General features: G+C 32.5%; 1 pseudogene; it reads left to right on the top strand.

The window, feature by feature from the left end:
- Positions 1-550: 550 nt before the first annotated feature.
- Positions 551-8,857, top strand: LOC106421729 (annotated as a pseudogene).
- The last annotated feature ends 3,119 nt before the right edge of the window (positions 8,858-11,976 follow it).

Below are 11,976 nucleotides of genomic sequence, written 5' to 3'. Positions count from 1 at the left end.
CATATAAAGCAACCCTAACACTCTTTACATAATAAGGATGGTTATTTGAGATTTCAATGAAAACTAACATCTCCGGTAGCAGTAACCAAAACCAAACATGAAGAACAAAGAATCTGATACACGGAAGAGGAAACCAAATCATCAACCTATAACTCCAACGCCATCAGATTCTCAATCGTCTGAGGGGACAAAATCCGATATTGGAAATCGTTCAGTGCTGAAAGATGTTTCAAATTTAACTCCGACATTATCACTATCAAGGAGTAGTCAGCGTTTTACTCATCCATCAAATGTCTTAAGTTCAAGAAATCAAAACTATGGTGATTTTTCTTAACCCATTACAGTTTTATGTGTTACTGTTTGTCTGGTTTGTAGTCAGTGACTAATCAATTTAAGTGCATTTGATTCATTCTATTTTGTTGTGTTTACACTTACAGACAAAGCTAAAGGAAAGCAGCCTCAGTATTCTAAGAGATTTAGAGGTAATGGTAAGCTGGGTCAATTTTTTTTTTAAAAAATAACTTAAATAACCATTTGGTTTAGTTATGTCAACTGATATTGTTATTTCCTTTAATCGTTTTGATGAGGAGGTGATTATAACAACAAGTCTGCTCAGTTCTCGAACATCATTTCAAGAAGGAGTTCATGTCTCAAAATTCAACCTACTAATCTATTACCAGCCTTCTCCAAGGCAGACATTGCAAAGCAGCAAAATTCAAAAGTGTGGACAACAAGTCAACATAACAACACAGAGGATGAACATGGTATGCATTGTCACAGTTTTTTCAAACAAACATATCAACCATATACATGATACTGTTTTTTATTAATATACAGAGGAGGGTGACGATTATAGTGATCAGAGTTATGGTGTTAGTAGTGAAGATAGTGATTCGTATGAAGTAGCTACTGGTAACACTGAAAAAAATACTGGAAGAAGTTCTGTACCAGATGAACAAAGGTCTAGGATTTTGAGTATGGCTGAATTATTTAAAACCATGTTCGAAGATATTGTTTCTCCGGTGAATGAATCCAAATCAACGTTCAACCAAGGTGAATCTTCATCTACTTTACCATCAGAATCAAAATCAAATACTACAGGTAATAATAATTTTTTTCGTTTTTGTATTTCAATATAACCTTTTTAACAAACACTGATTAATTTTTAATTTTTAATAGAGTATTTAGATGAGGGTGATCCTACTTACATTTGTGACTACTGTGGTGCGAAAATGTGGTATGGTGAACGCATTGAAAAGAAAAGGAAGATCAAGAAACCAAAATTTTCTATGTGTTGTGGACTAGGTCAAGTTCAGTTACCAATACTAAAGGAATCACCGGAGGTCTTGAAAAGATTGCTTCATGGAGATGATGATATGAGCAGATATTTTCGGGAAAATATCAGGCAGATTAATATGGTTTTTTCTTTTACATCTCTTGGGGGTAAAGTGGATAGATGTGTTCCGCAAGGACGTGGACCAAAAATGTTTCAGCTTCAAGGAGAAAACTATCACTTAATGGGTAGTTTGAAGCCACAAGATGGAGAAGAAGCCAAGTTTTCTCAGCTTTACATTGTTGACACTGAAAACGAAATTGAAAACAGAGCCGCCATCATAGGGTATGTTATTAAATAAATAAGTACTGCGAGATAGCCTATGTTTCTATATTATTTGATATTCTAAGAATGTGTACATTGTCATTGTTAACCAGGAAATACAAGAAATCTGCTGATAAGGCTAAAAAAGAGAGTTTGAGAAAACAAGTCATTCAGAAGATAGTTGAGATGCTAAACGAAGTTAATCCATATGTGCATCAATTCCGCTCAGCAAGGGATAGGTTTAATACTAATCCAGAGACTACTTTCCATATGCGGATTGTCAGCAGTCGCGAGAAAGACGGGAGGACATATGATACTCCTACTGCATCTGAGGTGGCTGCATTAATTCCAGGTGATTTCAATTTGGAAATGGATAAAAGAGATATTGTTTTGGAAGAGAAGCGAACAGGATGGCTGAAACGGATAAGTGAAATACATCCTTCCTATCTAGCTCTTCAATATCCTCTTATATTTACATATGGTGAGGATGGTTTCAGACTTGGGATTAAAAAAAGACCTACAGATGCTACAGCAAAACTGAAGAGGAAAAATATTAGTATGAGACAGTGGTATGCATTTCGGATTCAGGAGAGAGATGGGGAAAGTCATACACTTCTGCACTCTAAAAGGCTATTCCAACAGTTTTTGGTTGATGCTTTTACAACTATAGAGTCTAACCGCTTGTGCTATCTGAGGATGAACCAGAAAAGCCTTAGATCAGATAGCTTTGACTCTATTCAGCAGTCTGAAAATGATGGGAAGATAGATATGCATGATCAAGGCAGTCGGTTTTTGTTACCAGCCACATTTGTTGGAGGACCAAGATACATGAAGAATATGTATCTAGATGCAATGGCGATCTGCAAATATTTCGGGTTTCCAGATCTGTTTATAACCTTTACATGCAATCCTAAATGGCCTGAAATCACCAGGTATCTTCAGCCACGCAAACTCAGTCCTGATGACAGACCCGATATTCTCTGCAGGATATTTAAGTGTAAATTGGATTCGCTTATGTATGATTTAACATATAAGGAGCTTCTTGGAAAGACAGTGGCATGTGAGTTTTATTACATGGGTGTTTTATTCTGATATAATATGGTATTTTCTATAGTAACTAATGTCGTTCTCTTTTTCATAAGCAGCAATGTACACTGTTGAATTTCAGAAACGTGGCCTACCACATGCTCATATTCTGATATTCATGCATTCGAAATCCAAATTTCCTACAACAAATGACATTGACAAGATCATCTCCGCAGAAATACCAGATAAGGAAAAAGAACCAGAGTTGTTTGAAGTGGTAAAGGATATGATGATTCATGGTCCTTGTGGGGCAGTTAATATGAAGTCACCATGCATGGAAAATGGCAAATGTTCAAAGCTGTATCCTAAAGATCATGTTGAGAAAACGATAGTGAACAAAGATGGCTTTCCAGTTTATAGAAGGAGTGAAATGCCTGGTTGCTTTGTAGAGAAAAATGGCTTCAACTGCGACAACAGATATGTTATACCGTATAATAAGGAATTATCCCTTCGTTATCGAGCCCATATAAATGTGGAATGGTGTAATCAGACTGGTTCTATTAAATACTTATTCAAGTATATTAATAAAGGTCAAGATCGTGTCACTGTTACTGTTGTGCCACCAGAAAAAGGACCAGCTAAACAAAAGGTTGGGACTGATGGAACAGTAAAAGTTGAAAAGGAAAATGAGATCAAAAATTTCTTCAACTGCAGGTTAATTTCTATTTGGTCTTTTTCTGCTATTGTTGACTTCTAAATGTCATCAGCTACTGAACTAATTTTGATTTCATAAATTTTCAGATATGTTTCTGCATGTGAAGGGTCATGGAGGACTTTTAAGTTCCCTATTCACTATCGATCAGTCCCAGTTGAGCGACTGCAGTGGCACTTACCAGGAAAGCAGATTATTATTTTCAAAGATGATGACACTTATGACAAAGTGACCAGTCGCAAGCTTATTGAAAATACTATGTTCACAGCATGGTTTGACTTGTGCAAGGTGAGTGATGTTGCCAGAAAGCTAACGTTTGCAGAAATCCCAACTAAGTTCACGTGGAATAAGAATGAGAGAAAGTTCCACGATAGAAAGAAAGGATTCAGTATTGGTAGGATCAATTATGCCCCAAGGAAAATTGAAGAAGCTTTCTATTTGCGTGTTTTGCTAAACATAGTTAGAGGTCCAACATGTTTTGAGGAGATTCGAACATTCAACAATGTTGTGTATCCTACATATAAGAAGGCGTGCTACGCGAGGGGCTTACTAGATGACGATCAAGAATATATTGATGATCTTGTGAGGGCGAGTTTCACTGAATCAGCAGGACATATGCGGCATGCTTTTGTTATAATGCTCATGTCTGGTAGTTTGTCAGAGCCAGAAGTTGTTTGGGAGAATACATGGGAGTTACTATGTGATGATATAGAGTATAAACGGAGAAAGCTACTAAACAGACCAGGTTTGAACATAACTCTATTTACACTGATAAAACAACATTCTAAAAGGAACATTATATGTCTAATTTGTTTGTTGTTTTACTTCTTTGTAGATCTCTGTTTAAGTGATGATGAAAAAATACAGTTTGCTCTTCTAGAGATTGAGAAGATTTTAAAGAGAAATGGATTTTCTTTAGATCAATGGGAATATATGCCAAAGCCAGCTCCAGACATTGGTGGGAATGACAATGTGTTGATTTTAGATGAGCTGAGTTATGATAGGGAGAAGATGAAAGCCGAGCATGACAGAGACATTGTCAAACTAACAGAGGAGCAAAGGAAGATCTATGACGAGATTGTTGATGCAGTAGCAAATGAAAAAGGAGGTGTGTTCTTTGTTTATGGATTTGGTGGAACTGGTAAAACCTTCCTCTGGAAATTGTTGTCTGCAGCAATCAGATACAAAGGAGAAATATGTTTGAACACTGCATCAAGTGGGATAGCTTCTCTATTGCTACAAGGAGGAAGGACAGCACATTCTAGGTTTGGAATACCGATAAACCCAGATGAGTTTTCCACTTGCACACTCATTCCAGGTAGTGATCAGGCTAATCTGGTAAAAGCAGCTTCTCTAATCATTTGGGATGAAGCCCCAATGATGAGCAGACACTGTTTTGAATCTTTGGATAGGAGTATGAAAGACATTTTGGGGAACAAGGACAGGAGACCTTTTGGTGGGAAAGTAGTTGTATTTGGAGGTGATTTTAGACAAGTATTACCTGTCATACATGGTGCTGGAAGAGCAGAAATAGTACTGGATTCTCTTAATTCCTCATATTTATGGAAGCATGTCAAAGTGATGAAACTGACAAAGAATATGAGGCTACTTTCTGAAAACCTATATGCTGAAGATGCAAAGGAATTAAAGAAATTCTCAGAGTGGATTTTAGATGTTGGGGATGGAAAAATTGGTGAAGAGAATGATGGAGAAGTAGTAATCAATATTCCAGAAGAGTTTCTTATTACTGATGGAGATGATCCAATAGAATCAATTAGCAGAGCAGTGTATGGTGATGTTGTTTCTTTACAGCAGAATAAAGAGCCAAAGTTTTTTCAAGAGAGAGCAATTTTGTGTCCTACGAATGAGGATGTCAACAAGATTAACCAGCACATGTTGGATAAACTACCAGGTATAGTATTTTTTTGGTGAAATTTTTCGGCTTTTGCAATTGTTTTCTGCAACTGGATTTCATATTGGAGTTTGTAACATGCAGGAGAAGAAAGAATTTACTTAAGCTCTGACTCCATTGATGCTTCTGATCGATTCTCATTTAATGACCAAGCTCTCACTCCCGATTTTTTAAACACCATCAAGGCTTCTGGTCTTCCAAATCATAGCATTCGTTTGAAAGTCGGCTGTCCGGTTATGCTGCTTAGAAACATCGATCATACAAACGGACTGATGAATGGCACTAGACTCCAGATTACAGAGATGGATGATTTAATGGTAAAGGCGAAAGTGATTACAGGAGAAAAGGTGGGAAAAACTGTGGTCATTCCTAGAATTTCTATAACACCATCAGATAAGAAATTGCCTTTCAAGATGAGGAGGAGGCAGCTCCCTATTGCAGTTGCATTTGCTATTACAATTAATAAGAGTCAAGGTCAATCACTATCTCATGTAGGTTTGTATCTTCCAAGAGATGTATTCTCTCATGGACAACTATATGTAGCTGTCTCCAGGGTTACATCCAAGAAGGGATTGAAGATTTTAATTGTTGACGAGGAAGGAAAGCCTAAGAAGGAGACAAAGAATGTTGTTTTCAAAGAGATTTTTCAGAATCTCTAATTGTAATTTTTATTTTGCTGTGTGTTTTGACTTCTAAAACTTATTGCTTTTACTTTCAGACTCTGAACTTATTTGGAAACGTTTGAACTAAATGTCTATATAAGTAATTTAATCTAGCAAGTAACAACACAACAGAAATACATTAAAGCAAAACACTTATACGTAAGAACTCTTGCTAAGGTTTGTCTAAAGGAGTCAAGCAAGAAATAACACAAGTAGACATACATCAGACATTTAACATTTGTATTCCGTTTGTTCTACCAATCCTAATTTATGTTCCACAATTCTAAACCTGTTCTTCCTTTTAAAAGTTGTTTAGAGAGACTTACTTGAAATGCCAATGCTTAAGGTTATTTTGAGAACGGTTTGATTGATTTCCTTTGCTCCATTTGCTCATTCTTCTTTTAGTTATTTCGTCCTGAAGAACAAATACAAGAGTTTCATTACATCGAACACTACAGCAGATAATATTTAGTTATTTTATTTACTGTAAAACTACTGTAACATTTACAACTAAGACATAAAATATAAGAACCTTAAGGCAATATCACAAAACATCAATACTATTACTAGAAGAGATATGATCACCTTCATGTTTATAAATGAGAAGAGTCAAGATCACCTTCATGTTTCACCAATCATCATTACTTCCAACTACTGAAACAAAGATGGGACCAAGATTACTCAAAAGCACTTTTCACTTTCAACCAAAATATTTATGAAAAGGTTAAGACAAGCCCTTATTCCACCTCATTTAGTTTTTTAATTTCCATAATTTATCCTGATTAAGTAGAAGAACAAAGCTTTAAAAGTTAACTTACAGATCGGAAATGAAGCTTTTCTGATTTAGTTTGAGATGAATCGTCGGTGATGAGACACTAATTGAGTTTCTTTGTCACACAGCTGGACAGAGAATAGCCAATGATGCTTTCTGCCTTTCTCGATTAAGTAGATCGAACTTGGCTCCCTTCAAATATACTTCAGACACATATAATAGCTCTACGATGACCAGCTTCGGTAAGATCGATCATTGGAATAAACGGAGTCCTCTTAAGTCACATCTTCTAACTACTGTAAACAAAGACTTTAATTTACGCAAACTATTAGATTCAGCTCAAAATTAGAGAATATATCCCAGAATCTATACTTTAACAAGAAAACGAAGGATATTACAAGTACCTGAACGGGTTGGAGAAGAATTTTAAAGATCCATGAATTTGAGACACGATCCTTTTGGTGGTATTAGAGAGAGAGAGAAGCAGTGTTCGTTTCAAGCTGGAATTTTTCTAGAATGAAACACGAAAGGTCAAACGAGTATTGTCGGAGAATGATTAAAGTTGGGCCTTGGGCCTGTAATTGAAAAAATCATAAATAAAATCAAATCAAGTTTTTGATTCACTAGAAACTGCAAATATAAGGCCTTATATTGTCAGGATCTATGTATTTAGGTTTTTTGTTGACATAAAAAAATGTTATTATAGTTTAAACAATGCTATTACTATTGTTTAAACTTTCCAAACACAAATATACAAATCAATTTCCATGTAAAAATATAAACTACAACCTTTTCTGTGACAAAAAAACAATAAAAACAAAATACCCCAAATGTTTTTATTAAAAAATTATATGGACAGATTATTATGAAAAATTAGTTGGTTTTGAAGTTTTCTTTGCTATATCCTTTTTTCTGGAGTCTAAATATAAACTAACAATTTCCTAATTTTTCTCATTCAAGTTTTAAGCTACATTGATTTAAATATTTACTTATTTTCTTCATCTCCTATAAATTAATCTACTATTTTCTCAGTTATTTGTAAAACCATTTAATACCCTAACATTGAAAATCTCTTCAATTCATTCGTCTTCAATCATCAATATCTACCAGTATTCAAAGGTCAGATTTTCAAATTGTTAGCGAGAAAGTGAAATTTTTTTCTTCAATTATCTTCCAAGGTGATAGTTTTTCTACCTCCAATCTGAATTAAACTGTTATACATAATAATACAATCCTGTAAAGAATATCAAACATCATCAAGACATTGAAAATAATAACTCTAACTTATAATGTTATCTTAAATGTGTTTTAAAGTAATAAATATTATAGACAAAACATTTACTACCTATCTCATGTATATAAATGATTTTTTAAGACGGTGATATATATATGATATGTGTGTCTATTTTGTAGATAATAGAAAGTTACCCATGTGCACTTTAATCATTATTACATTTTCTAAGTATTAATAATATTGATTTGGATTTCAAAGTTTCTTATGTGTTTTTGTCCATTATAATTTATAACTTTATGTTAATCATATTTGCTATAGATGAAGAGAAAAAAATATGAAAAAGATGACATAGAAGCTACACATGAAGCTGATGATTTAGGTGATGTTTCAACAAAGGCAAATCAAACTTCGCAATATCAAGATTGGATGGAAGTTAATAGTAAGAACAAAGAGAAAACAATGATTAACCATGAAAATAACTCCAACACAAGCGAATTGTTTTATCTGAGTTTTCTTTTAAACAAGAACAAAGTATCAACCAGCTACACAGATATACGAACTGTTAATGGAGTTTTGTATCCTACCTTTGAAGATGCTTATAATGCTTTTTTTATTTGAACTACAATTTTATCTTTAGAAAATTTTCAATTTCTCAGTTATTTAGCTCCTTATGTAGCTCCTATATTCGATTATATTCATGCTTACGTATTGATAGATTCAAAACTATTTTATAATGTGTATATCTTTTAATTATTAAATTTATTAATTATATTATATATACATGTAAAACATCTGATGTATATATCTCACAAATGCACAGTTATGCAATTTGACATATGTAATATAGTTATCAAAAATTATATTAAAGTAACATTTAACACAAATATGATTAAAACAACAAAAACATATAAAATTAAAATTAAAAATAAAATAAAATAAAAATATACCCGCCCTTAGGGCGGGTCAGAATCTAGTAAATAATTTATTGTAGAATTTAAGTAGACATAAGAGATAATAATAATACAAGATTAGTTGATAGGTCAAGCGCGGAGACACTTGTAGAAGCCAAATGATGCGCATTTGTTACTTTTTCTTTAACATTTACATACCAACTTTTTATTTGCTAGTTCAAATGTTCCACAGTAGCATATATAATTTTTTTTTTAATTTGATAAAAATAGTAGCATATGTAAATCAGTCTTTAAATAGTCTTTTCAAGTCCAGTGTCGCCACTACCAAAATAATGGGACAAACTGGTTAATATAAATCATAATTTGCTTTCTTATAAATTATAATTTCTCGTGTATAATTTAAACCTATATTTTAGTGGCTATTTTTGGATTTTGGTCTGTAAGTAAATTTTATAATATTCCCTTTTACAATTAAAAGAAAAACTAAATTCTATAAGAGCTCATACTAGTTCTGTAGTGACAAACATGTGAATCGGTCAAAAAATGGACCGATTAGTTACCACTTACCATATATACATTTTTATTTCAGTTACTTGCTTACTTTGTACTCATGCTATTGGTTACAATACTAATATATAAATACGGTGAATAATACTTTATTTTCACAAATAACGTATAACTTGTAAAGTCTGTATTCAAACTCAAAACTATATAGTTTAGATTAAATAACAAAACATGAAAGTCTGACTGAACTACTCATGTCAATTCTAATTAGTTGAGTGTGACACTAAAGTTATGATTATGAATGATTTTTTCTTTTAATTTATTATTTTGTCTATATGGGCAGGTATTGTGTTTGGTGCGTTAATTGATGAACGACAATATTGGAGATATTAATTTTAATATTTAGTTAATATCTATGACTGAAATTTAAAAAGTCAAAGGTCAACGTTTTAGCCTAAGTTGAAATCGAGATTTTAAAGTTCAATCCACTCCACTAATGACATTTTCTATTACCATTTTCTAATGAAGAAAAATTCTTTGCGTTTTATCATTTTAATAAGAGATTATTGTACGGATCGCAAAAGACTTTGCTTAAAATGTTGTTTAATTGTCTTTTTTTCTCTCTCTTTCACATATCCACTTTATCATTGTATAATTGCATCATTTTTAACTGCATAGTCCAGCTTCCGATTTACGCGAGTGATGGGTAAGGTCTGATGTGGGCACTAATTGCATCTTTTGGTATATTTAGTACTCGACTTGTGTTGTTCGAGTAATGTAAATTTAAACCCGGAAAATTACATGTTTATCATTTTTATACTACCACTTTTCATTTTTATCACCACTAAAAAGATATTTTCAAAAATATTTTCTTCACTAAAGTGGGAAAAAACTTTTATATCTTTGTTCTTTATATATATAATAAATAAATATTTAAATAAATAAAACTCTAACAAAATAAAAAATAATTTTTTTTCAAATTATACTATTTAGAAATTCGAACCCTAAACCCTAAAACTAAACCGTAAATCCTAAACCGTAAATCCTAAACCCTATTTTTTTCGAAATACGAACCCTAAACCCTAAACCATCAATCCTAAACCCTATTTTTTTTTTAAATACGAACCCTAAACCCTGAAACATCAACTCTAAACCCTAAACCCCGAAACATCAACTCTAAACCCTAAACCCTAAACCTTCAAATATAAACCCTAAAACATCAATTCTAAACCCTAAACATAAACCCTAAACCCTAAACCTACAAATCTAAACTCTAAAACATCAACTCTAGGGTTTTAGGGTTTAGAGTTGATGTTTTATGGTTTAGGGTTAATTTTTTAGGGTTTAGAGTTTACTTTTTAGGGTTTAGGGTTTAGTGTTGATGGTTTAGAGTTTAGAGATGAAGTTTATGGCTTAGGGTTTAGAGTTGATGTTTTAGGGTTTAGAGTTGAAGGTTTAGGGTTTAGAGTTGATGTTTCGGGGTTTAGGGTTTAGAGTTGATGTTTCATTGTTTAGGGTTTAGAGTTGATGATTTAGGGTTTAAATTTGATGTTTTAAGTTTAGATTTAGGGTTTAAGGTTTACGTTTAGGGTTTATAGTTGATGTTTTAGGGTTTTTGATTTGAAGGTTTAGGGTTTAGGGTTTAGAGTTGATGTTTCGGAGTTTAGGGTTTAGAGTTGATGTTTCATGGTTTAGAGTTGATGATTTAGGGTTTAGAGTTGATGTTTTAAATTTAGATTAGTTATTTTTTTGTCAAAGTTAATCAAAAGGTTATAAATGTCTTTTACCCTTCATTAAAAATGAGGGTAAAAGTGGTTAGTGTAAACGTAAAAAATGGTACTTTGAAAATGGTATTTTTGACAATTTGCCATTTAAATTTGTATTTGGTTTGTTATACAAGTTTTAAGTATTTGCTGGAAATTGACGTATTTACAAGTTATTTACAACGGTTTACTATATATGTTATGTGTGAACTATTTATAAATTACTTGATACTTATTTGTAAATTACTTGATAATTATATATTTATTTTAGCTACTTAAATTTTGCACGTGAATTTGAGACAAGCTTAGTTAGTTAGAAGTCCAAGCTATTTTTTTTATATTTTATAGATAATTATATGTTTTAAATCGATATAAAATAACATTAAGAATAAAAGAGAAACTTTTTATCCACATCAACTGTATAAAGTAAAAAACTCTAAAATATTTACATAAGTATACTACTTTTGTTTAATTCATTATAATACAAAAGATTTCGTTTATTATAATTTAGATAACTTTTTTGCTCAAAACTAAAAACGGATAACAAACCAACAGAAGCAACACATGAGACGTATTCACTGCTCCTGCTGAGTTTGCTGAGTTGAGCCACTTTACAAATGATCTTCTGTTGGCGAGTGGATAAAAACGGATACACTGACTGCCCAGTGTCCCCTTTCTCTTTAATTGTATTTGTAAGAAGTAACAACTAACTTTGAGTGTAAAAACTGACTAGGACCATTTTATTCTTGGTAATTACATAGTTTTGGGAAGGTTATAAAGAAATCGTTAGGAAACGTATGGATAATGCTTGTTTGTTAGAAATGTGGTCTATGGCGTCACTTATTTGACAAATGAATGCTTTAAAAATAATCAGAAATCATAC

The sequence above is a fragment of the Brassica napus genome, unplaced genomic scaffold, assembly GCF_020379485.1.
Source record: "Brassica napus cultivar Da-Ae unplaced genomic scaffold, Da-Ae ScsIHWf_6;HRSCAF=12, whole genome shotgun sequence".
Classification (NCBI taxonomy): Eukaryota; Viridiplantae; Streptophyta; class Magnoliopsida; order Brassicales; family Brassicaceae; genus Brassica; species Brassica napus.
The sequence above is the reverse complement of the archived record's forward strand: the minus strand, read 5'-3'. Positions and strand labels throughout refer to the sequence as shown.